Source organism: Eubalaena glacialis, chromosome 19 (assembly GCF_028564815.1).
Source record: "Eubalaena glacialis isolate mEubGla1 chromosome 19, mEubGla1.1.hap2.+ XY, whole genome shotgun sequence".
NCBI lineage: Eukaryota > Metazoa > Chordata > Mammalia > Artiodactyla > Balaenidae > Eubalaena > Eubalaena glacialis.
This window is the reverse complement of record NC_083734.1, coordinates 63801649-63829373: the sequence shown is the minus strand read 5'-3', so window position 1 is coordinate 63829373 and position 27725 is coordinate 63801649. Positions and strand designations below refer to the sequence as shown.

The 27725-nt window shown below is 47.2% G+C and overlaps 1 long non-coding RNA gene across 1 annotated transcript in view; it reads right to left on the bottom strand.

Moving 5' to 3' along the window:
* The window catches only part of LOC133079525 (uncharacterized), a 31550-nt gene extending 16469 nt beyond the window's left edge, over nt 1-15081 (bottom strand). Inside the window, exons 1-2 of the long non-coding RNA XR_009698225.1 lie at nt 14870-15081; nt 13902-13992 (exon numbers count right to left, since the gene is read on the bottom strand). This is a non-coding gene — a long non-coding RNA (uncharacterized LOC133079525). The remainder of the gene's footprint in view (nt 1-13901; nt 13993-14869) is intronic.
* Nucleotides 15082-27725: the final 12644 nt, after the last annotated feature.

Below are 27725 nucleotides of genomic sequence, written 5' to 3'. Positions count from 1 at the left end.
TGGACAAATGACTTGCATGGACTGTTCTCCAGGCAAGACATACAAATGGTCAACAAGGACATGAAAAGATGTCAAACATCAGTAGTCATGATGAAAATACAAACAAAAGCCACAATGTGATGCCCCTTCACACACACTAGAATAAATAAAAATAACAATAAAAATAATTTTAAAAATAAGTTTAAAAATAAATAAAAGTAACAAATGTTGGCAACAATGTAGAGAAAATGGAACCCTTAAAAGTCACTTGTGGAGATGTACAATGGTGCAGTCTATGTGTACAAAACTTTAGCATTTATTCAAAAATATAAAATATAATTACCATGTGGTTCAACAACTCTACTCCTACATATATACCCAAACAATGGAAAACAGGTGTTCAAACAAAAACTTGTACACCAACTATTCATAGCAGCACTATTCACAATAGCCCAAGGTAGAAAAGATTAAATGTCCATCAGCAGGTAAATGGATAAGCAAAATAAGGAACATATCAATAAGTTGCATTATTCTGTCATATAAAGGAATAAAATAAAATTATACAGCTGCTGTGGAAAACAGTATGGTAGCTCCCCAAAAACGTAAACATGGAATTAACGTATGATCCCTTGATCCCACTCCAGGGTGTACACCCAAAATATTAGAAAGCAAGGACTGGAACAGACATTTGTATCCCATATTCATAGCAATATTATTCACAATAGCCAAAAGGTGGAAGTAACACAACACATCCTTCAACAGATGAATGGATAAGGACAGTGTAGTATATACGCAATGAAATATGATTCAACCTTTAAAACTAAGGTAATTCTCACACACGCTACAATGTGGATGAACCTTGAAGTCATTATGCTAAGTGAAACAAGCCAGACACAAAAGGACAAACGTTCTATGATTCCACTAGTATGAGGTATCCAGATAAGTCAAATTCAAAGACAAAGTAGAATAAGGTTGCCAGGGGTTGAGGTGAGTTAGTGTTTAATGGCTACGGTTTCACATGGGGAAAATAAAAAAGCTCTGGAGATGGATGGTGAGGATATTTTTGCAACAATGTGAATTGTTGCAAATGGGGCTTCCCTGGGCTTCCCTGGTGGCACAGTGGTTGAGAATCTGCCTGCCAATGCAGGGGACACGGGTTCGAGCCCTGGTCTGGGAAGATCCCACATGCCGCGGAGCAACTGGGCCCGTGAGCCACAACTACTGAGCCTGCGCGTCTGGAGCCTGTGCTCTGCAACAAGAGAGGCTGCGATAGTGAGAGGCCCGCGCACCGCGATGAAGAGTGGCCCCCGCTTGCCACAACTAGAGAAAGCCCTCGCACAGAAACGAAGACCCAACACAGCCATAAATAAATAAATTAATTAAAAAAAAAAAATGGGGCTTCCCTGGTGGTGCAGTGGTTAAGAATCCGCCTGCCAATGCAGGGGACACGGGTTCAAGCACTGGTCCTGGAAGATCCCACATGCCGTGGAGCAGCTAAGCCCGTGCGCCACAAGTACTGAAGCCAGCGTGCCTAGAGCCCTTGCTCTGCAACAAGAGAAGCCACCGCAATGAGAAGCTTGCACACCACAATGAAGAGTAGTAGCCCCTGCTCGCCGCAAGTAGAGAAAGCCCGTGCACAGCAATGAAGACCCAACACAGCCAAAAAACTAAAAATAAAATAAATTTTATTAAAAAAAAGCTTTAAAAAAATGGTTTAAATGGTAAATGTTATGTGTTTTTAATCACAATGGAAAAAATGAATGAAATAATGATCAATGTTACAATGTGGATAAACACTGAAAACATCCTAAGTGAAAGAAGCCGTACAGAAAAACCACCCAGATCATGCTCATCTTGTACACTTTAAATCCAACAAGGTTTTTAAAGTGAGGAAAAGCCCCAGTGATGGTTCCAGGAAAAGAAAACTGTATTCGAATGGAAAATACATTTCCACAAAGCTGGGGCAGCTGGTGAAAGTTGAAGCAGGTCTGGGGATAGAATTATAACGTGGAAACCATAATTATTCCTCATTTTGGGGTTATGTGCTGGTTCCCTGGGAGAGTGGCCCTCCCACGCTCACAGGGTAAAAACAAACTGGAGTATTTTGTGAATGTGGAAAACTTGATACTGCTATTTAAAGTTTTTTATACAGTTGAAATTTACTAGAAAATAAAGTACTCATCAAAACAACCATGTCATACCACGCCAGAAATACAGACATCAAACTCTGTTATAGAGGCCAAGCCCTACCCAGATACAGTTCACCCGCAGTGGGGATGCTAATCACCCTTGTAGGAGTCCACATACTACAACAGGAACCGTGGGAAGATTATATTGGGAGCCACTATGTCTTGGGTGCTGTGGATGACGTGGATGTAGCTGAAACAGTGGGATTTCTGAATTCTAGTTTTCCACATTCAACCACCAAAAAACTGTTAAAACTAAAAAATGAATTCAGTAAAGCTGCAGGACACACAAAAAAAGAAAAATCAATGCACAAAAATCATCTGTGATTCTATACACTGATAATGAACCATCAGAAAAAGAATTAAAAAAAAAAAAAATCTCACAATTGCATCCAAAAAGAAAACTAGGAGTAAATTTAACCAAGGACGTGAAGGACCTGCACACTGAAAACTGGAAGACACTGATAAAGGAAACTGAACAGACAAAAATAAATGGAAAGATACCCCGTGCTCATGGGTAAAAAGAATATTGTGAAAATATGCATTCTAAGGTGGGACTTCCCTGGCCGTCCAGGGGTTGGGAGTCTGCGCTCCCACTGCAGGGGGCGCGGGTTCGATCCCTGGTTGGGGAACTAAGATCCCGCATCCTGCATGCCACATGGTGTGGCCCAAAATTTTTTTAATTTAAAAAAAATATGCATCCTAGCCAAATTAATGTACACATTCAATGCAATCCCTACCAAAAGTGCAATGACATTTTCCATAGAAACAGAGCAAACAATCTTAAGATGTGTGTGGAGCCACAAAGGACCCAGAAGAGCCAAAGCGACCCTGAGGAAGGAGAACGGGCTGGAGGCATCTCGCTCCCTGACTTCACACTTCATTGCGAAGCTACAGTCCCAAAAAAGTGTGGAATCGGCACGAAAACACGCACACAGACCAGAGGAACAGAGCAGAGAGCCCAGGAATCAACCTACAGGTGTGTGGTCAGTTAATTCACAAGAAAGGAGCCAAGAACACACACCAGGGAAAGGACAGTCCCCTCAATAAACGGTGCTGGGAAAACCAGATGCCACACGCCAAAGAAAAACACTGCACTCTGTCTACACCACACACAAAAGCGGCCAAAAACCCAGTTTTCCACAGCAAGCCCCTCCTCTCCTGGGTCCTCTGAAGACAGACACCCGCAGCAGTCAGCCACGCACAGGAACCTTCTGCCCACTTTTCCTCACCTTCTCCCTCAGCGGCGTTACCTCCTGGCAGGTCCTGAGAAGACCCGGCTTCCGTTAGTGTGGACTCGACCCCGGGTTGTCCCGAAGCCCGGCCGTCAGCATGGACTCCGCCCGGCGCCCAAAAGCCGAAGCCCCAGCGGGTCCTGAGGAGGCGGGGCTCCTGTCAGCTGCGCGCGGCGCCAAGTCCGCAGGCAGAATGGGCGTTCCCGGGGAGGGTCAGGGAGGCGGGCTCGCGTTCCCTGCCAGCCAATGGGAACGTGCAGACCAAGCCACCTCCCAGTTCACCTCCCGCCCCCTGAGGGCACTTCCGCTGCATCCACTGAACTGTGGAAATTCAAACTGAAATACAGTCAAGTATCCCATGACTTCTCCAAAATAGTTAAGAAACAATTAACCTGAAACTGTATGAAATGAAATGACTAGACACAAACTTTAAAACTTACACCAAACTCACTCAAATTTATTAACAGACATTTAAAATGTGAAACTATCACAATTACAGAGATAAACACAGAAATACATGACCTTGGGTTTCGTCTCTAGATCACGAGCTTTGAGTTTTAACACACAACGCAAAAAGCCAATCCACAAAAGAAAAAAGTAATATTATGGACTTTATAAAATTAAAGATTTCTACTCTCAAAGACGTTATTCAGAAAATCAAAAGACAAGACACAAACTGGGAGAAAAATATTTGCAAAACTTGTATCTGATAAAGGATCTGGACTCAAAATAGACAAAGACCTCTAAAACAACCCCGTAAAAAAAATGGGTGAGGATCTGAACAGACACCCAGCCAAAAAAGATATACAGATAGTAAAAATCATACAAAAACAAGCTCAACATCATATACCATTAGGGAATTACAAATTAAAATCATGAGATATCACAGCACACCTATTAGCACTGCTAAACTCCAAAAATATGACAATACCAATTGCTAGAAGGTGAGGAACAACAGAACTCTCCCTCATTGCCGGTGGGATGCATGTACAGCCACTTTGTAAGACAATTTGGCAGTTTTTTCCAAAGCTAAACAAGTCTCACCTTGGGATCCAACAATTGTGCTTCTGGTATTTAGGCAACTGCTTTGAAAATTTATGTCCAAATGCAAACAAGGATGCAATTATGCACAGCAGCACTATTCATAATGGCTAAAAACTTGAAGAAATCAGGATATCCTTCAAAAGATGAATGCATAAGCATCCATGTCAAGGCGAGTAGAATATGCCACCCCAAAATCTCTCTCTCTGGCATGAGGATTATTTCAGTCTGATTTTTAAAAAAAAGAAAAAAAAGGAATCTCAGAAAACTGAGTAGAGATTGCCCTTTTGCGAAGGACATTTACAATAGAGAAATCTCCATTTATAAGGGTATGTCCCGCTTTGCACCAGAAATAGAAGGATAATGAAATCTCAAGTAACACTTATCAATGGAGATGTCCTGACTTAAATGTGCAAACAATCACATTGTTTACTGTGCTTTGCACGATAACCTGACATAACTGGCCTTCCCCCCTTCCCCAACATCTTTCTTCTGTTTTTAGCTGAAGACAGTATTTAAGGGGATCATTTCAGGGAGTGACTCAGTTTTCCTTGCTATCCCCCCTGTATTCAGAAGGTAGACATGTAATTAAACTTCTGCTTTTCTCCTGGTAATCTGTCTTTTATTACAGGGGCGGGGGGGCCTCAACCAAGAACCTAGAAAAGTAGAGGGAAAATTGTTTTTCCGCCCATACACGTGCAGTGGAATGCTACTCAGCAGAAGGGAATGCAGCATCAGCCTATGGAAGGACATGGATAAATCCTCAGTGTACACTGCTAAGTGACAGCATCCAGGCTGAGGAGGCTGCACACAGTATGACCCCATTGATGACATTCTGGGAAAGGCAAAGCTACATAGATGATAAGCAGATCATGCGGTAGGGGGTTTGAAGTATTCCATGTGACACTCTAGGATGGATACCTGTCACTATGCATTTGTCTAAGTCCATAGATGTGTGTAGCCCAAGGGGTCAATCATAATCTATTCAAATTTAGTTATTTAGAATGTAGGCATGTTGCAGGATGGAATACATAATGTGACAGAGTCTAAATGTATTAGAAATATGTGGAAACAACTCACTGTAGGGGATGGGGTAAAAGGTGCTGACCTAAGTTACCTTTGGAAATGAATGGAATCTGTAGACTAAAGGCAAACTGGACCGTATATAAACAGTGGGCTTTATTTTATGAAGTTCTTTCCAGGGTGTAGTAGCTAACAATTCTGAAACCTCTGCACATGTAACCTGGAAAGGAGCAATGCATACATAAATGGCAGATGGTGGGAGCCAGGCTCCTTGCTGTGGGAGTGGGAAGTTACAGATAAGCAAGGGGAGAGCCTCTGCCCTCGTAATCCTGGATCTGGGCTTCCTGGGAGGATGTTGACTGGCCGGGGGAAACACACAGATCTTCACACTGGGAAGACCCTGCAGACATAGGAACTTCACGCCCCATCTTTCCACCCATACCTGCTGGAAACACTCAGCCCTCCATCATCAGTCAATTGCAGCGTTTAAGACGTTCTCACCCCCAGGCAGATAAAGGAGCGTGAGGGTCTTGCATTACCTCTCAGCTGTCCCAGACTCCAGGCCCTGGGGGTGGAGCCAGGATGGGGGTTCCTGGGCTCCTGACCAGCAGGTGAGAGGAAGGAGGAAGACCAGTCCTGAGGACAGAGGTTCCCTCAAGTCTGTGAGCCCAGGAGCCCCGATGGGATTCATTCCCAGTGCGGACATGGGCGGGGCCTGCAGTGGTTCTGTGTTCCCCCTGGGCCCCTTTGATGAAGCCATGGCAGCACTGGCCCCAGACGTCTCCTGGCAGTGTCTCAAACTCTGACACAGCAGTTTTACAAAGGAACAAGAGAATGAAGGTCAGCCCCTGACGGCCACTCCTTTCTGGCTCTGAGTTGCTTCCAACAGGAGCGCAGTCACCTGCACGTAGTCTGCTGTGACCTACCTGCCCCCATTGGCCTTTCCTCTCCCTCCCTGCGATGATTCCAGTGACATTTCCAGCCTGGACCCCTCTCCCAGGCCAGACGCCTCTGTCCAGTCACTGCACCCCCATCTCACCTTGGGGGCTAAGAAGCCTCTCAGAGGACTGGGATCCTGCAGGTCCCCACACCCAGGAGCAGCCCCACCTTCCCAGGTTGCTGAGCCCAGGCACGGGGTATAACCGAGCAGGCCCCTACGGGGCCTTCCCAGGACAGACCCCTCCCCGACATCCTCTGCTGGAGCTCCTCTCTGAAGTACCTGGATAACAGTATCTGATGCACGCTTCCTCCACCACCAAGTGGAAGAAATTAACTACTTGATGATCATGAACAGGTAGCCCCGGAGCTTCTGGGGCCTAAGAATTTATAATGTTAACTGCCTGTTACCTCATCTTCAACCAGAGAATTGTGCACCAGCTAGTCACTTACCCTGCGACCCCCCTCCTTCAACTGGCCTTTAAAATTGCCTTGCTGAAATCCTTCAGGGAGTTTGGGGTTTTAGAGCACAGGCCACCTGGCCTCCTTGTATTGGCACTTTTACAATTAAAACTGCACCTTCCTTCACCACACCCAGTGTCAGTAGATTGGCTTTACTGCACTCGGGCAAGCAGACCCAAGTTTTGTTCTGTAACACTGGGGTCTCCCAGGCTCCCACTCTCCTTGTGCCCCACTGACTGTCATCTGCTCCTCCAGAGTCTTGTTGCAGCAAAAATAGAAATGAAGTTTTCCCTCCCCTGAGAACAAGAAAAACAAAGGGAACAGCGAACAGGCTAGAGAAGAAACATAACCTGGCCTGAAATAGTTAATCACTCTTTGTTTTACTTTGTCACTAATTTGTAGTAACTAGATTTGTACTTTACAAAGCTAACCTCACTCCCTGACACTATGTAATTTACATTCAGCACCCATCACCCCTAACTCTGTGTGAGTTACATCCCCTGCCTCTCACTCCCTAATCTTATTATGTCCAGCACTTACATTCTATATGCCCCTCATAACAAATCACCCCCTATAGTTTTTGCATTTCAGAAACAAGGTCAATGGCCGATAAACCAGAGGCAAATGGACGCAATTACCAGACTGCTGGACCCCAATTACCGGGTGGCCTGATGCCCGCTATGACTGTTTTGAAATAATGCAAAGGAAAGGAGGAATGCAAGACCTTCACTATTTTGATCCTCATCCTATACCCCGGACTGCGAGAGCCCCACGTATAAAATCTTCCCTGATTCTCAAGGAGGGGTGCCCAGTTCTTGAGGCGTTAGCCGGCTGTGTCTTCCCTTCTGCCTGGCAGAAGAATAAAGCCATCTCTCTCTTCCTCCAAAATCCCTGTCTCCGTATTTCTGTTTGGCCTCGGTGCACAGGGAAGCCGAGATTTCGACAACAGTCTGTGGTCAGTTCCCACACTAATTCACCTCTACGCCCACAGCCCTGGCCCAAGCCCGATCTTGTGCCTGGTTCCTCCATCAGGCCCTGACAAAACTCCCTGCCCGCACGGTGCACCTCACATCCCACCCCAACGTGGTCTTTCTGAAGCATAAACGAGACTGTGACTCTCTCCCACCTGTAATCCCCCAAATGTTGCCCCACTTTCGCTAGGGTATCTGCTGGGAGAGACATCTGCCAAGGCCCTGAGAGTCCCCGGCATCCCCACGAGGCTGCTGGCTCCTGAGTTCCCTGACAATGAGCAACTCAGCAGGCCAGGCGACACGGCAGGAAACCCCAGAACCACTCACCTCAGGAGCGGACTGGCACGGCCACTGCCTGATCAGAGAGAGCAGAGAAGGGCTCCCCAGCTGGGACACAGACTCTGCACGAGTGGCCTCTCCCTGAGCCATTACATCACTTTGTGTGACTTGAGGGAAGGAAGGACCGAGGCACACTTGGTTCCTAAGGAGGATGGGATAGGCTCAGCCATGTCCCCCCAAATTCACATGCTGAATCCCTAACCCCCAGGACCCCAGGATGTGGCTGTATTTGGAGATGGGATTTTTAAAGAGGTGATCAAGGTAAAAATGAGGTCACTAGGGTGGATCCTAATCCAATAGGACTGAGGTCCTACAAGAAGAGATTAGGACACAGATAGGCACAGGGGGAGACCACGTGAGGACCTGGGGAGAAGATGGCTGTCTAAGCACCGAGGAGAGAGGCCTCAGGAGAAGCCAGCCTGCACACACGTTGATCTCAGACAGCATCCAGGACTGGGAGATAGGTCTGTTATTCAAGCTGCCCAGTCTGTGGTATTTGTTACGGCGGTCCTTAGCAGACTCACACGCAGGGTAACTCAGGGCTCAGACTGGACAGAGCCCACTCTCCATCCCCCTGTACGTGAGTTACAGGATCCTCAGGAACTGAGGAGGGGGTCCCTGAGGAGAGGCACAAGATAGAAGATGCTAGGCATTAACATGACTGCATTCATGTTAAACGTGCCTGAAGTCCATTCACGCGAGATGATTTCGTCCTGTATGTACGCCCACATCGGCACCTTCAGTCTGAACTGCAGATCTTTGGCTTCACCACCTCCACTGAGAGCATTAGCTTCACCTGCTGTGGACCGTCTCCTACAGGATTTCCAGAACCACAAAGCATTGAAGCTTCACAGGACCCAGAGTCTGTGCGCTACCATCCAGGTGACCCTCACAGCAGGGCTGCGCAGCTGCCCATCAGAACCCATTTCCCGTTTTCCTGTTCACGGCTACCCTGCCCCTCCCAGCCTTCCCACCCTTTACAGCTGGGACCCAGTGTTTCATGATACCAAGGGGAAATGGTGGAGGTGGTGAGGGCCTTGACCAGCCTGCATCCTAGGACACAGGGCATGATGCCCACCTGGTCACCCCACCCTGCTGGTTGGAGCCCTCACCTAGAAGCAGGGAGGAGAAACAAGGGGGACAGAGCCTGGGCCCTGACACTCACCTGCCCTGGACTCTCACAAGAAGGAGACAGAGACATCTTGAGTTTCAGCCCATTTTTGGGAGACACTTCGTTCCAGCAACAAACATTTGCCTTAAAAGCCAAGGTGCTTTATAAACACCTCCCCAGGTGTCACAGAAAGGCTTAATCTCATCATACTTTTCGCAAACCCCAGCTCACGGTGAGACCACCTCTCAGGTGATGGTGCTTCAGAGCAGCCCCTTTACAAGATCCCTGGAGTTCAGCTCTCCCAGCCCTGCCTTCAGTTTAAGGAGGAAGTTGCCTTGACAACCTTGACAAACCTGCTCAGTTTCCTTGACAACCAAGCTTTTCAATCTCCCAAACTCTTCTCCTTCAAACGTTCCTATTCTAAGCTTGATGAGCCTAAAGTGACAGTGCTGTCATCATGTGCCAGAAGGCAATTCCTCCAAGCCCGTAGTTATTGGTTACATGATGCTATTGATGATGAAATCCCAGAAGAGCCAGCTTTGCAATATAACCATTTCTGGACTCGGCACTGGGTCCCTTTCCACGGACAGAATGGAGTGGCTGTTTCCACGGGCCCCGTGGTGGAAGAGCTCACCTAATAATACCAGGCCTTGATCCTTTCCAGGTGATTCCAGGGTCCTCATTCTCCCCAGACCCTCACCCACATGGCTGCTGTCTGTGCCAGTCTATACGGGACCTTGGTAATCTCCTAAAATGAGGGTTATTTTATACACAGATAATGGGTTGAACGCTGGCCCCAAAAGATGTGTTCCCCCCAGAACACGTGAACAGGACCATGTGCGGGAAAAGGGTCTTCGTATATACAGTCAAGGATCTCGAGGTGAGGTCATCTTGGGTTAGGGTGGCCCCCAATCAAATTGAGAGGGTCCTTATGAGAGACAAAACAGTGGAGACTCAGACACAGAGGAGAAGCCATGTGACGACGAAGGCAGAGGTGGGAGGGATGCAGCCTCAAGCCTGGGGACGCCTGGAGCCCCCAGAAGCTGGAAAAGGCAGGAAGAACTCTATCCTGGAGCCTTTGGAGAGACTTGCGTCCTGCAACACCCTGATCTCAGATGTCTGGTCTCCAGGACTGGGGGAGGATGAATTCCTGTTGTTTTAAACCACCCACCTTGTGGTCATTTGTTACAGAAGCCACAGAACGGTCACACAGACCCTGCTCTGTAGGATGCTGGAAGTGCGGGTCTCACTAAAGGCAGATAGAGGCTGGACTGCAGAGCCCTTAGAGTCAGCACTGGGCCCCAGAAATCCTAAAGCAGTGGCTGGACACCAGAATGTTGAGGGGTCAATTCGGAAGCCCATCCCTAAGGGTGCCAGCTGCACACAGCCTCCCCAGGTTTTTACGCCTGTACCTGTTGGGGATAAGTATTTCCATCCTGATTCAGGACTTCTGATGTCACCCTTCACATTGCTAATTAAGAACCCACTAGTTACACAGATGAAAACCCTATCAGGACACTTGCTCCAGTGGTAAACAATTCTGAAGTTGGTCAGAGGTGGGGAATCGTCTCCCATGCAGCCAGCAGCCCCCACACCAGGAGCGTCCTCATTGCAAGGCTGGGGGACCGTGCCCAGGCGTCTCTGCGTAAAAGTGAGCTGAGCCCCAGGCCCAGCTGCTGCTGAACTTTTCCCACCCTTCCCAGGTGAAACACCTGAATATGTACACAGACTTTAAAACCTAGAGGAAGGGGCTTGGAGTCACCAGCAACAGCACGCAGGCCGAGTTGGTGCCTGCAGGCCAGGCAGGATGGTCCTGGCCCCGGGCGCTCTTCTGGAAGCCTTCCATTTCCCTACCTGAGTTACCCCTCCTGTCCTGGCCCCCACTGCTTTTTTCCTTCCTCACCTCTACCAGGGAGAAATTCCAACGGCACGTACTGGTGACACATCCTCTTCTTTAGCAGGTGGCAGCCTGAGAACTCCTGCAGAAAGTCCAGCAGAGCCCCACTCAGACCGGGCCACCCACAAAGCCGTGGCCCCTACTCCCTCCCACCAGCCCAGCCCCGAGACTGCTCTGCTGACGGGGCAGAGCATATGGCATCAGGCACAGCTGCAGGGGCTCTTGCTGCCTGGAGGGGGTGTTTATATTGACCTCAACCCAGGCACACCTGGGGAGGGCTGGCCGGCAGGGTCAGGCTTCCCAGGTCAGCCAATCCTTGCCCATCAGGGACTCAGAGTTGCAGAACATGGGCCTTGCTGCACCCGCCAGGTCCAAGGAACAGGTGTGTGGTCCTGAGGGTCAGGATAGACACGGGGCTGCATCTCTGGCTTGTTTTCTAATAATTTTAACTGGCCCATGAGTGGGAGACAATTTCAAAAAGACCCTCTCCTCACAGGAGGAACCCAGGAGTCAGGGAGAGGAGGGGTGTTGGGTGGAGACAGAGGCCTGGTGCCCCGGCTGCAGTGGAAGCCTCTGGAAGACCCAGTGGAAGGAGGCCGCACAGAGTGAAGCCCAGGGTCACAGACCTGTCGGAGCTGCTATTTGTTAGTTCGGGTCCTGCTCTGAGGTGCTCAGGGTCAGCTCTGACCAACAGGTGGGCTGGGGGTGCTCTGCAATGAGGGCTACGTGCAGGGTTCCTGTATGCCCAGCCCTGCCGGGTGCCTGCCCAGGGGGGCTCCGTATCCAGGGAGGGGCCTGACCACGAGAGCCCCATGGGCTGCTGGGTACCTGCTCAGGTGAGTTCCATATCCTGGGAAGGACCTGACCACGAGAGCCCCGTGGGCTGCTGGGTGCCTGCCCAGGTGAGCTCCATACCCGGGGAGCGGCCTGCCCACGTGAGCTCTGCATCACCCTTCCCAGGAGGGAGGGTGGAGGGAAACCCTGCATGACCTCTGAGGCCCTAAGAACCCTTGACTAAGGCTGAGCTCAATTTGAAACAGTGGGTGACCAGAGCAGACACTTCATTCATCTATCAATCAGAATCCAGGACTGGAGGAGCAGAAAACAATGGCCTCGCTCAACCTTGACGCTAATCCTGACATCAATCCTAACCCTAAACTCCGATCCTGACCCTAAGCCCTGACCTAACCTTAGCCTAACCCGTACCCTAAACCTGTACCTTACCCTAACCCACACTCTACCCTTATCCTACCTGTACCCCAATTCTAACCCATACCCTAACATCCACTCTAACACAGAACCCTAACACCCTGAGACCAAAACCATAAACCTTAACCAATGAGCGAAACCATAACCATAACCAAACCATAAATATATTCATTAACCATACCCACAAATAACTCATTAACCATAAAACTTAAACCATAACAGCAACCATAAACCATACACAGCCCCAACCCTCACACCAGCCCCAGCCCTAATGCTAACCCTCCAAACCACTTACACCAAGCCAAATCTAATCAGATTATACAAATACATCATAAAAAAGAAAACTACCCCAGTATACCTTATAAAGATGAATGTAAAAATCTATCACAAAATAATAGCAACATGAAACCAGAAGAACATTAAATGGATAATGCCATAAGCAAGTATCTCTACACCAGAAATTTCAGGTTGTTCAACATATTAAAATTAAGTAATGTAATAAACCACAATAAAAGTGTGAAGTAAAACACATGATCATATCAATTAATGCAGAAAAAGCTACAATCAAAAACCAGTGTTAGGGGCCTCCCTGGTGGCACAGTGGTTAAGAATCCGCCTGCCAATGCAGGGGACACGGGTTCGAGCCCTGGTCTGGGAAGATCCCACATGCCGCGGAGCAACTAAGCCCGTGCGCCACAACTACTGAGCCTGCGCTCTAGAGCCGGTGCTCCAAGACGAGAGAGGCCACCACAGTGAGAAGCGTGCGCACCGCAACGAAGAGTGGCCCCCCGCTCGCCGCAACTAGACAAAGCCCGTGCTTAGCAACGAAGACCCAACACAGCCAAAACTAAATAAATTTTAAAAATTAGAAAAATAAAAAACCAGTGTTATTTCATGATACAAACACTCAAGAAAGCAGGAATAAAAGGAAATTTGTTCAATATGGAAAAGAGTAGTACAAAAAGCCACAGCAGACATCATGCTCAAGGTTAAAGACTGAAAGGTTTACTCCTGAAATCAGGAACGAGGCCAGGAAGCTGGTCTTCATCCCCGTGACTCAATAGGATGCCGGAAGTCCTACCCAGGATCTTGAGGAAAGAAATAAAAGACATCCGTGGGTGAACGGAAAAATTAAAACTGTGTCTCTTCACAGAACATAGGTCACATCATCTTATATATAGAACTACCTATAATCAGCAAAGAAATTATTTGAGCTAGTCAACTAATGCAGCAAAGTTATAGAACAAAATATCAATTCACAAAAATCTATCTTATATGTATACACTAGCAATAAATAACCTGAAAAAGCATTTATGGTAACAATTCCACTGTAAATAATGTCAACGTCAATATTTAGGAATATATTTAGTCAAGATACAAGACTTGTTTTATGTGTATAAATTTGTATGTTTGAAATTACTGGAAAGTAAATTACTTTTCAAAACACCATGTCAATAGCATGTCCGAAAAGCAGAGAAAACATCAAACTTCCAGGTAGAAGCCAAGCCTTACCCAGATCCAGTTCACCCGAAGTCCACATGTCACTTAGAGGCACTGTGGGAAGGTTATATGAGGAGCCGCTGTCCTCCGCGTTGTGGACGACCTGGATATGGTAGAAACAGTGCGATTTTTGAATTCCAATTTTCCACTTCCTTCCACCAAAAAACTATGAGAACTAATAAATGAATTCAGTAAAGTTGCAAAATCAATACACAGAAATCAGTTGCATTTCTAAACACTAATAATGAACCATCAGAAAGAGAAAGAAAGCAACCCTATTTACAAATGCATCAAAAAGAACAAAATACCTGGGAATAAAGTCAACCAAGGAGGTGAAAGACCTGCACACTGAAAACTTTAAGACATTGATGCAGACACTGAACAAGACACACCAATAAATGGAAAGATATCCTGTTCTCAGGGAACGGAAGAATGAACGTTGCTAGAATATGCCTTCTACCCAAAGCGGTGCGCACGGTGAGCGCAGGCCCTCCCGAAACGCCACGGTATTTTCCACAGAATCAGAGCAAATCCTCCTAAGACGCGTGTGGAGCCACAAAGGACCCCCAAGAGCCAAGGCGACCCTGAGGAAGGAGAACGGGCCGGAGGCACCTCGCTCCCTGACTTCGCACTTCATCACGAAGCTACAGCCACCGAAACAGTGCGGAACTGGCTCAAAACAGGCGCACAGGCCAGAGGGACGGGACGGAGAGCCCAGAACCCACCCTGCACGGGTTGGGGGGGCGGGCGTTAATTCACGACGAGGGGGCCAAGGACACACCGAGCGGAAGGGCAGCCCCACGGAAAACGGTGCTGGGAAGACTGCACACCCCATAACCCACGCGGCTCCACCGCGCACCAGCCTGACCGAAAACCCAGCTTTGCACACCAAGCCCTTCCGGGTCGCACGAAGACGGGCCCCCTCAGCCGTCAGTCGCCCCCAGGAAGCGTCTCCCCACTTTTCCTCACTGTTTCCTCACCTTATCCGCCGGCGTCGCCTGCGTCCTCAGGAAGCCCAGCTCCCGTCAGCGTGGACGCAGCCCCACGTTGTCCTGAAGCCGAAAGCCCAGCGAGTCCTGAGGAGACCGAGCTCCTGTCAGCAGAGACGCTGAGCCCAGCGTCCCAGCCGCAGCCCCGGCGGTACCTGAGGAGACACAACTCCCCTCAGCTGCGCTCAGAGCCGAGTCCGCGGGGAACGCGCGTGCGCTGTGGGTCAGAGAGGCGGGCTCAGCGCCACCCTGTGGTCGGTGCGGGAAGTGGTCGGTCACTGGAGACAGCGCCCCCTGCTGGCGGAACTGCTGAATCTGTTAAACCGTGGAAATTCAAACTGAAATGGAGACAAATATACCCAAAGTTTTCGGAAAACAGTTAGGGAACAATTAACTGAGAAAGGAGGAGAGGCTGGAGGCATCTCCCTACTTGACTTCACACACTGTTGAAAAGCTACAGTCGCCGAAACAGTGTGGAATTGGAACAGAAACAGGCGCAGGGACCAGAGGAACCGGACAGAGAGCCCAGAATTCAACACGCACGGATGGGGTCAGTTAATTTATGACAAAGGGGCCAAGGACACACCAAGGGGAAGGACAGTCCCCACCGTAAGCAGTGCTGGGAAAACTGGACACCCCATAACTCCAACAAGTTGGAAACCATTTGGAATGCAATGAACATAGATGCAAACTTTACAACTTACACCAAATTCACTCAAAGTTATTCACAGACAAAATTTAAATACAAAACTATTCAAAATTATGGAAGCAAACGTAGAAGACAATTGACATGAGCTTGAGTTTGGTCATGTAGATCATTAGCTTTGGAGTTTTAACACACAACACAAAAAGGCAATCTACAAAGAAAAACAAGGAATACTCTGGACTTTATAAAATTAAAGATATCTACTCCATGAAAGACCTTATTCAGAAAATCAAAAGACAAGTCACAAACTGGGAGAAAAATATTTGCAAACACACATCCAATGAAGGATTTGTCTCAAAACATACAAAGAACGCTAACACAAACAACCCCATGAAAAATAGGGAAAGATCTGACTGGACACCTGGCCAAAGAAGATACACAGTACACAAAACTATGCCCAGGACTAGGGGGCAGAAAAACAATGGTCCAGCTCAACTTTCTGAGCCATTTGTGACGGTGGACTACTCCTGTCCTTCCTGGAGGCCTCAGAGGGATGGAGAAGGGGGAAGGGGAAGAGGGCCAGTTATGCTTAAACCTAACTCTAACCCTGCCCATTCTCACCACTTTCATTCGACATGGTCTAAGAAGTCCTAGCCATAGTAATTAGATTTTTAAAAGAAATAAAAGGAATCTCATGGCAGAGGAAAAAGTAAAACCGTCACTGTAAATGACATGATACTCTATACAGAAAATCTTGAAGATGACACCCGAAACCAAATAGAACTCATCAGAAAGTTCAGTTAAGTTGCAGGATACAAAATTAATCTACAGAAATTGGTTGCATTTCTATACACTCACAACAAACTGTCAGAATGAGAAATTAAGGAAACAACCCCATGGGCAATGACATTAACAAAGATAAAATACCTAGGAATACACCTAACCCAGGAGGTAAAAGACCTATACTCAGAAAACTGGAAGACATTGATGAAAGAAATGAAGATGACACAAACAAATGGAAATATATACCGTGCTCATGGATTAAAAGAATCCTTATTGTTAAAATGATTCTACACCCCAAGGCAATCTAGAGATTGGATGCCATTTCTATTAAAATAGCAATGGAATTTTTTTGGAGAACTAGAACAAAGAATTCTAAAATGTGTATAGAAACACGAAAGAACCTGAATAGTCAATACAATCTTAAGAAAGAAGCACAAACCTGGACATATCACGCTCCCTGATTTCAAACTATACTACACATCTAGAATCATTAAGACAGTATGGTATTGGCACAAAAGAAATACGCATAGAGCCATGGAACAGAATTGAGAGCCCAGAAATAAACCCACACTTATACAGTCAATTTATCTATGACAAAGGAGGTGAGAATATACAATGGGGAAAATATAGCCTCTTCGATAAATAGTGTTGAGAAAACTGGACAGCTACATGCACAAGAATCAAACTGGAATCTTTTCTTATACCGTCTACAAAATAACCTCAAAATGAATCAAATACTTCAGTGTAAGACCTGAAGCCATAAAACTCCTAGAAGAAAACATAGGCAGTACACTCTTTGACATCAGTCTTAGCAATACTTTTTGGATCTGCCTCCTCAAGCAAAATAAACCAATGGGACTCCATCCAACTGAAAGGCTTTCCAGCAGCAGAGGAAACCATCCACAAAAGAAAAGGCAGCCTACTGAATGTGAGAAATATTTGCAAACAATATATCTGGTAAGTGGTTCATACACAAAATAGACGAAGAACTCATTCACACAAGTCAACCTCCAAAAAAACAAAAACCCAATTAAAAAATTGGCAGAAGACAGAACATGTTTCCAAAGAATATATACAGATGGCCAGAAGACACATGAAAAGATGGTCAACATCACTCATCATCAGGGAAATGCACGTTCAAACCACAATGAGAGTATCACCTCACACCTGAAAGAATGGCTATCATCCAAAAGACAACACATAACAAGTATTGCCGAGGATGTGGAGAAAAGGGAACTCTCATTCACTTTTGTTGGGAATGTTCATTGGTACAGCCACTATGGAAAACAGTATGGAGGCTCCTCAAGAAATTAAAAATAGAACTACCATATGATGCAGGAATTATACTTGGGGGTATCTTTCTGAAGGAAACAAAAACATGACTTCAAAAATATACATGTACCCTTATGTTCATGAAGCCTTTATTGACAATAGTCAAGTTATGGAAGCCACCAAACTATCCATCAATAGGCAAATGGATAAAGAAGGTTTCATATATCTATGTATATGTATGTATATATATATATATATACATACATATACATAGATATATGAAAACTGGACACACACACATACACACACTGGAATATGACTCAGCCATAAAAAAAGAATGAAATCTTGGGCTTCTCTGGTGGCGCAGTGGTTAAGTATCCACCTGCCAATGCAGGGGACACAGTTCGATCCCTGGCACGGGGAGATACCACATGCCACGGAGCAACTAAGCCCGTGTGCCACAACTACTGAGCCTGCGCTCTAGAGCCCGTGAGCCATAACTACTGAGCCCACGTGCCACAACTACTGAAGCCCGTGTGCCTAGAGCCCGTGCTCCACAACAGGAGAAGCCACCACAATGAGAAGCCCACCCACCTCAATGAAGAGTAGCCCCTGCTCCCCACAACTAGAGAAAGCCTGCGCGCAGCAACGAAGACCCAACACAACCAAAAATAAAAACAAATAAATTAAAAAAAAAAAAAGATGAAATCTTGCAAGAACATGAATGGACCTAGAGGGCATTATGCTAAATGAGATATAGCAGACAGAGAAAGAGAATTACCTTATGATGTCACTTATATGTAGAATTTATAAAACAAAACAAATGAAGAAACACAACAAAACAGAAATGGACTCATAGATGCCAAGAACATGCTGGTGGTTGCCACATGGGAGGTGGGTGGAGGGATGAGTGCAATAGGTGAGAAAGATTGAAAGGTTCCAAATTCCAGTTATAAAACAAACGTCATGGGGTGTAATGTACAGCATAGGGAATAGAGTCCATAATACTGTAATAACACAGTATGGTGACAAACGGTAGCTAGACTTGGTGATTATTTTGTAGTATGTAAAAATATCAAGTCACTATGTTGTATACCAGAAGACTAATATATAATAATTGCCCATCAAGTATACATCAATTTTTAAAAAGAAGAAAAGGTACTATCTTAAAAAAAAACAGAGTATTGGGGAATTCCCTAGTGGTCCAGTAGTTAGGACTCCGCGCTTTCACTGCCAAGGGAGCAGATTCGATCCCTGGTCAGGGAACTAAGATCCCGCAAGCCGTGCGGCTCGGCCAAAAAAAAAAAAGAGTGTAGTGAGATAAAGAGGGGATGTCAGATGAAACTATGAAAGGATGCGGGTTGAAAGGCCATCTGTGAAAGTGTCTGCTGAAGTTTGACTCTCAAGTGGCCCGGACAAACAGGACTTGAAGAGAAGCAGCCATGTGATGCTACTGGAATGTTCATTTGTTTCTTTGTTTAAATAGGGTTTATTTTTTTTTAAAGAAGTTTTGAGTTCACAGCAAAATTGGGCAGAGTACAGAGAGGTGCCACGTGCCCCCTGCTCTGCTGTTACTTCTCTCCCCATCTACCCCCTCCCTCCCACCCACACAGGTGTTCAGAGTTTCCCTCTCCCCAACTATCCTATCAATATTCTGGGTGTTGGTCACTATCGATGAATCTACATGGACACATCATGATCACCAGAGTCCATAGTTTACACTAGGGTTCACTCCTGGTGTTGCACAGTCTATGGGTTTTGACAAATGTATCTCGCCGTGAATGTATCACACTGAATAGTTTCACTGCCTTAAAAATCCTCTGTGCTTGACCTATTTATCATACCCCACCCCCTAACCCCGCCACAAACCCCTAGCAACCCACCCTCTCCGTGGTTTGCCTTTTCCCAAATGTCATATGTATTTGGTACCCTAAGCTATGCCACCTTTCCAGACTGGCTTCTTTCAGTGACTGATATGCACTTAAGGTGCCCCTCCTGTCTCCCATGGCTCTTTCTCGCTCTCATTTCTTTTCAGTGCAAAGAACATTCTGTTGCATGGATGGAGCCCAGTCTATGTGTCCAATCACCTCTTGAAGGACATCTTGGTTGCTTCCAAGTTCTGGCAGTTATGAATAAAGCTGCCGTAAACGTCCGGGTGCAGGTTTCTGTGTAGATGTAAGCATTCGACTCATTTGGGTCCATTGATACCAAGGAGTTTGAGGACTGGATCGTATGGTAAGAATGTGTTTCATTTTGAAAGACACAGCCCATGTTCACAGAGTTTCTGAAGATGGTCGCTGAGAGCATGTCAGCATGCTGAGGAATCAAGCCAACGAAGGAGGTAGAATTCAAAGATGCCGGCACGGAAGATGTGGCCGAGACAGAAACTGACCTCCACCCTCTTCGAGCTGAAGGCTGGTCCTGAGAATTAAACGGACACGAGACAGATTCACAGGAGGGAACCATATACATTTATTTCCCACAAGTTTTACCTGACCCAGGGTGCCCTCTAAGGAAATGAAGAAAGACCCAGAGAAGTGGCGAAACCTAAATTCTTTTCTGTTGGGTTGAACAGAGAGGCGATTGTGGAAAAAGAACCACACTATGTGGGGAGGCTAAGGAGGATGAGAATTCTGCTGCACAAGGTCTGTTTGTACAGAATTCTCTCATTCTCCACTCTCTGCCCTTGACGATCACAATGTCACTCTCCTTCCAGCAGAGGGAGGACGTCTTCCTGGGGGGGGGGGCAGTGGCGGGGGGGACATGTTACCTGCTGCTTCCAGGAAGAAGAAGGGGAAGGCTCAGCACGCCCTTCTTAGACCTGCTTTACTGGGGGGCGGGGGGTTTTTATTTGTTTTTTTTGGTTTTGCTTTGTTTTTTGAAGTGTCTGTAGCTCAAGACAATATTCTGGTTTCCTTTACCTCTAAGTCCTTTACCTGGGGTTAGGCTTCTGACAGGAGGAGGGACACATGTTTCTGACATGACGGGCTGGGCAGGCAAGGAGGGATAAGATGGGTGCGGGCCTGTGCCTGTTCTCTTCTCATGTGTTGGGAAGATGATTCTGCTCTTGCCAGGTGGGATCTAATTTCTCCATGAACGATCTAGCAAGATATCAGCTGAAAAGAGGAAGAGCAGAGGTCAGAAGAATGTAGAGAAGATGGAATATAGATGCTGGGGTCTCCTGAGCAACGATTTCATCAGAGGCGCATGCACATCCCTGGTCTCTGGACCACCATGTTTAAGGCCGATTTGGTGTGTAGGTCATTTTCAATGTACGCTGGTACCATCAGGCCACTTTGGGGTACTGTCTCTGGCTCACCTGAGTGGTGCCGTCGTGCCCACATAAGACGGGGCTCACCCAGGGATGGCATGGTGCCAGAGAAAGGGAGACGGCGGTATGTCATTGAACTTAAGGTATTTCCAAGAGAGTGACTCTCTGAAGTGGCTGAGGCAGAAGGACAACAGCCGGATATCTGTCTGCTTGTTTGTTGGGTATGGGGGGGGGGGGGCGGGGGGGTGTTGTTTATTTTCTGGACGAGGTGAAAGAACTCTTAAAGTGAAGGCATTTGTACAAGGGGTCTGGCAGGATGGGAGGGAGGGGGTCCACGTGCCATGAAATCTAGAAAATCTAGAGTGGTTCAGACTCAGGCCTTTTCTCGTAAACAGGCAGAGACAGGAGTTGGCTTTGGTCATGGCAAAGCTAGCTGGCACCTCAGTAGTCACAACAGAGGGTTCCCAGAATGAACTGATTTGAAGGGGCCAGCACACCTGCAGCCCTCTCTGGCTCAGACCTCAGGCCTCAGCCCCCAGGTGGTGTACCTTTCACAGGAGAGATTTATTTCCTACTTGCAGGGAGAAAGAGAGGAGATCTTTTGCATGGGTCTTTTCTTAAGTAACATTAATTCAAAATAATCAATATGTCATTAAGGCCTATTTAGAAGTGACCTGCCCTGGACCCTAACAATATATACATACATACATACAAGAAAGAGAGAGAGAAAGAAGAGACAGAGAGAGAAGGGACAGAGAAATAGAGACAGACAGAAACATAAAGAGGCAGAGAGAAGGGACAGAGAAATAGAGACAGACAGAAACATAAAGAGGCAGAGAGAAGGGACAGAGAAATAGAGACAGACAGAAACATAAAGAGGCAGAGAGAAATAGACAGAGAGACAATGAACACAGGAGACAGGGAATGAGTAGAAGTCACACAATTTTCATCAATCAGTCCGCACGTTAGAACCCAGGCGCAAGGTCCACCCACCCTGGAGGGGCGGGAATTGCACAAGGACGGGTGAGCAGGAGGCATGAATGCCGGGAGCCATGGTAGGGTCGGCCCACCCCAGGGCCAAGATGAGACTCGGGGACCCGAGTCTAAACGCAGCAGGAGGACCTGGAAGGTTGTTGCCGGAGGGGGCGATGTCTGAATTTTATTTACTTTCAATCCTCCCACTGGGGGGACTGAGAAACAGGCAGGAAGGGGAGTGACTCTCCCTAGATCCCGGAGCAGAGCCAGGCCTGGTCAGTTGTGTTCTGTGCTACGCCAGCCCTTCATGGAATCCTTCCTTTGCTAAGCCTGTGCATGAGCTCCATGTGATACCAGCCCACGGGTTTTACAGGCACTGTAGGTGTTTCTGGGTCTGTACACCTGATGGCCTCCCTGGGAAGTAGATGCCAGAATGACCCCCACTGTGCAGATGGGGGACTGGGGAGACCCTGAGAGGCACATGGCTTGTCCAGGGCCGCATCACTGGTGAGGAGGAGGAGCCAGGTCTGAAACCAGCTGTGTCCTCAGAGCTGGGGCCCTGGTGGCACCCAAGCCTCCCCAGGCTGTGGAGTGGGCTGTGTTGGTGTCACAGTGCATAGACATGGCATGGGGTGGGGGTGAGCGGTCAGCAGCCCAGAGGTGCCCTTGGGGAGCTGTGTGTAAGGAGGAAGCCCGGGTAAGGGGACCCCAGGAAGGGACCTCACTTCCCTGGCCATAGAGCCAAGCAGAATTGGAACCTGGGTGACCAGGTGCCCACTTCTAGAGGAGCTCCCTACCCAGCTCACTTGGTTGGAGATGCTCGAATGGACATGTTGTGCTGTGTCCTGATATCCTGAGGCCGTGGCCTCAGGAACGGCCCCAGAAAGAGCATTTTCCGATGCTGCAGGCATTTGGTCAAGTCTCACCCCAGATGCCTTTGGCCATCTGCCCAGAGGGACCCAAAGGTAACACTGGGAGGCCCAGGGCAGGCCAGCGCAGGCCAGGCCACCGCTCTGATCTCACCCAAGTAGCCCTATGTCCCCCTCCCTGGACGTGTGGAGGTCGGGGCTTCTGTGGGCTGGGTCTGCCTGCAGCTAGAGCAGGCTGATGAGGGGTCAGAGGCCGGGGGCGCCGGTCATGTCCACACCTCTGGTCAAAGCTGGCTGGGCGGGATGTGGAAAGCCAGGGCAGCGCCCTTCTGCCCGAGGTCTACCCCAAGCCCTCTAGATGGATCTCTTTCCTCCCGGGTAGGAGGAGAGCAGACACAGGTCTGTGCCTGATCCGGGAGCAGAACGTCAAGGGGGCGGCGGCGGCAGCGGCGATCACGGCCGGGCAGGGCTCTGGTACCTCCGGGCTGGGCCGGCCGCTGGTCCCTGTCATGGCAGAGCCTCACGTTGGAGATCGGCGACGAGCTCATCCAGGGGGACACCCGACCCACCATCTCCCCGAGTGAGGGGCCGGGACGCCACACTACCCGCGAGGGCCGGCGCAGGCTCTGGGTGAGTGTGGCCATGGAGGGTTCTGCGGAACCGGGGCCCAGAGGTAAGCGGGGAAGGCCTCCTGCCCAGACGCCACCCAGGCCACTCCCCAGGCTCCAGCCCCGGGCTTCCACGGAGCTCAGCACACCCGGCTCTGACCTGGAGCACCACGTCCACCTTCCCCCGAGTCAGCTGCAGGACCTGGAGCCCACCCAGGCAGAGCACAAGGGTGAGAAGGCCTGGAGTGGGTGCATGTGAGGGCGTGGGGAGGGGTGAGTGCTGGGCCACATGGGGGGGGAGTCCCCAGAGGCTGGGGTTGGGCCCGGAGCCAAGGCTGGCCTGAGGCCACCCATCTCATGGACTGCCGTCAGAGAGGACATCCTGCTGTGAGTTCCTGGACTGGGAATTCTCTGGGAAGCTCTGGGAAGAGTTCTGTCCTCGGAAGGGCACATGGAAAGGCAGGCGCGTGGGTCATCTTTTCTCCTCTCCCAGCTCCAGCACTTCCCCGGACCTTAAACCTGGCTCCAACTCCCAGACCTTTCTATCTGGAGGCATTAGCCGCAGGTGCAGGACCAGGGACCAACGAAAGTGAAATCCCAGCCTAAGGAACAGCCTGCCAAAGACCCCACGCCAGGCGAGGATTTACCACCCCAGCAGGAAGAGCCGGCACGTGCGCCTGCAGGAGACCCAGAGCCATTTCTGGAAACACCACCCCCAGGGGCGGAGCCGGCTCTGCAGCCACCATCACCCGATGGTGATGGTCTGCTCCCGATGTACACCACCAATATGCTCCCCAACCCGAAATTTACTTCCCTTGCCCTGTTGTTATTTGTATTTTTTATTTTTTGTAGTTTTGTTGTTTTCTTTCACATGGTTTATGGCATTCTGCACTTCGTTTTTTAAGTTTAAAATAATAAAATACATGTTCTTTCCATTTTAAATTGTGTAATTCAGGAGCATTAAGTACATTCACAATGCTGTGCAGCCATCACCACTGTCTAGTTTCAGACCCTTTCATTCCCCTCCCCCCAGTAAAACCCTGTATTGAAATCATGCCCTCCCCGTTCCTCTCTTCCTCAGCCCCTGACAACCCCTAATCCTCTTTCTTTCTCTGTTTCTTTACCTGTTCTGGGTGTTTCCTATCAATGAAATCATACAAAAGGTGGCTTTTTGTTTCTGCCCACATATTTTAAGAGGGGACTGGTGAATTCTTGTATTTTTTTTTTTTCATCTGAAATAGCATTTTGGTATTTTAAAGGGAAATCCAGGTGGATTAAAGATGTCATGTACAAAACGAAGCCCGTTTAGTAAATATGTGCATAGTCTCAGGGTCCACACTGCTATTCTAAGTGTGACACCCCAGCCAGAAGACAGAAAGGAAGTGCTGAGCTCTTCCTGTGGCCCAAAAATAACTAACAAAACGAAACCAAGAAAGTCAGCTGGAAAGACAAACCCCAACACAAACTGGAAAAGCGTTCCTCGTAACCCAGAGCCAGAGAAAGACCTAACATCCCTGTGGCCCCAAAACCCTCTTGAAAATCAAATGTTCTGAAAAGAAACAGAAAAACACATGCAGTTGCAATGAGAGGCTATGCACATGGCCAGTGTAGCTTAGAGACTGCTTGACCTCTCAGATGAGGACACGTGCAAATGTAAACACTGGGGACACGGCATTGGTCATCATCACGGAGGTAGGTGTTTGGTCTGGTGACCACCAGCCCTGGGGACCACAGGCCCCAGCAGATCCCCCAAAGGGAAGAGTGAACGGACACTCCTCCCTGGGGGAACAGTGTGCAGGACCCATCACAGTGCCACAGGTGCATCCCTTTACTAGCAGTGCGGATCCTTAGAGGGGATCCCACTCCAATTCTTGCACAATTTTTCCTGTCAGCTTAGACGCCAACCCTCGGCGTTCCAAAGCTGCAGCCCTGGTGGTACCTGAGGAGACAGAACTCCTTTCAGGTGTGCACACGGCCAAGTCCACCACGGATGGCGGACGTGCGGGGCGTCAGAGAGGTGGGCTCAGCGCCCCCTGTGTTCACTGCGGGAAGTGCAGGCCACACCTCATTTCCAGTTCACTGGACACAGCGCCCCCTGCTGGCAGAACTGCTGAATCCATTAAACTGTGGAAATTCAATCTGAAATGGAACCCAGTATCCCATATGGTCTCCAAAACAGTTAAGGAACAATGAATTGGAAACCCTACGGGATGAAATGAATGTAGATGCAAACTTTGCAACTTACACCAGATCACTCAAAATTATTCAGAGACATTTTAAATGCAAACTTCTTAATATTATAGAAGAAAATATAGCAGAAAATTGACATGAGCTTTGAGTCTTAACAAACAATACGAATAGGCAATCCACAAAGAAAAACAAGGAATACTGTGGACTTGATAAAATTAAAGATTTCTACTCTGTGAAAGACCTTATTCAGAAAAGCAAAAGACAAGTCAAGAACTAGGAGACAAATATTTGCAAACACACGTAATAAAGGATTTGTCTCCAAATAGATAAAGAACGCTAACAAAAACAATCTCTTTAAAAATAGGAAAAGATCTGAAGGGACACCTGGCCAAAGTTACCCAGATAGCACGCAAAATTATGCGCAGGACTGAGGGGCAGAAAAACAATGGTCCAGCTCAACTCCCTGAATAATGTGCGACCCTGGACTAGTCCTGTTCTTCCTGGAGGCGTCAGAGAGATGGAGAGGGAGGAAGCGGAAGAGGGCCAATATGCTGACACATAACTCTAACCCTGACCACACTCCCCACTTTCATTCAACATAATTAAATAAAAAGAAATAAGAGAAATCTCATGGTAGAGGAAAAAGTAGAACCATCACTCTTTGTAGATGATATGACACTCTATGTAGAAAATGCTGAAGGCAACACCCAAAACCAAATAGAACTCATCAGAAAACACAGTTAAGTTGCAGGATACAAAATTAATCTACAGAAATTGGTTGCATTTCTATACACTCACAACGAACTATCAGAATGAGAAATTAAGAAAACAATCCCATGGACAATGACATTAACAAAAATAAAATACCTAGGGGGTACATGTAAGCCAGGAGGTAAAAGACCTCTACTCAGAAAACTGAAAGACATTGATGAAAGAAAATGAAGATGACGCAAACAAATGGAATGATATGCTGTGCTCATGGAACGAAAGAATTCGTATTGTTAAAATGCTTCCACACCACCAAGGCAATCAAAAGATATGATGCCATTCCTCTCAAAATATCAGTGGATTTTCTCAGAAAACTACAACAAAAAATTCCAAAATGTGTATGGAAACACAAAAGAACATAAAGAGTCAATAAAATCTTAAGAAGAAGCACAAATTTGGACATATCATACTGCCTGATTTCAAACTATACTGCAAACCTAGAATCATCAAGACAGCATGGTATTGGCACAAAAGAAATAAACATAGATACAAGGAACAGAACTGAAAACACAGAAATAAACCCATGCTTATATGATCAATTCATCTATGACAAAAGAGGTGAGAATATACAGTGGGGAAAAGACAGCCTCTTCAGTAAATGCTGTTGGGAAAACTGGACAGCTACATACACAAGAATCACCATTGGATTCCTTTCTCATGCCATCTACAAAAACAACCTCAAAATAAATCCAACACTGCAAATACTTCAATCCTGAAGCCATAAAACTCCTATTAGAAAACATAGGAAGTACACTCTTTGACATCAATCTTAGCAATATTTTTTTGGATTGGTCTCCTCAAGCAAGGGAAACAAAAGCAAACTAAACCAAAAGGACTCCATCCAACCAAAAAGGTTTTCAACAGCAAAGCCAACCATGCACAAAACCAAAAGAAAGCATACTGAATGTGCAAAAATATTTGCAAATAGTGTATCTGATAAGGGGTTCATATCAAAAACAGACCAAGAACTCACACAACTCAACTTCCAAAAAAACTCCTAGCCCTAACCCTAACCCTAACCTGTATAATTCTTCCTTTTAGGGGAAACATTGTAGAAGGCAGACCAAGTTGCTGTTAGCAACAGGTTCTTGTCCTTTACCCACAGTATTAAGTTTGTGGGGAGGTTCAAACTGATCCTTGACTCTGAGTGTACTCATTTTAATCATTCCCTAGACTCACAATAAAATAAGTACATTAATGCAGGAAATCAGCCCTTTCTAACTATTAATAATGAATTTTAGCCTTGTGTATTCTTGAATAAACAGTTTAGAAAATGCTTTTCTAAAATTTTATTGTCTAAAATTATCTTGTCTTAATTTGTCTTTCTTGCAGGATTCAGAGGCTTTTCTCTCAAATCTAGTAGTTAGCAAGACCATCTTTGCTAAAGTAGACAGGTTAGCAGAAATCATCAATTTCCAAGGACCCAAGGATTTAAATAATTTTTTAAATGACTGGTCTCAACGAA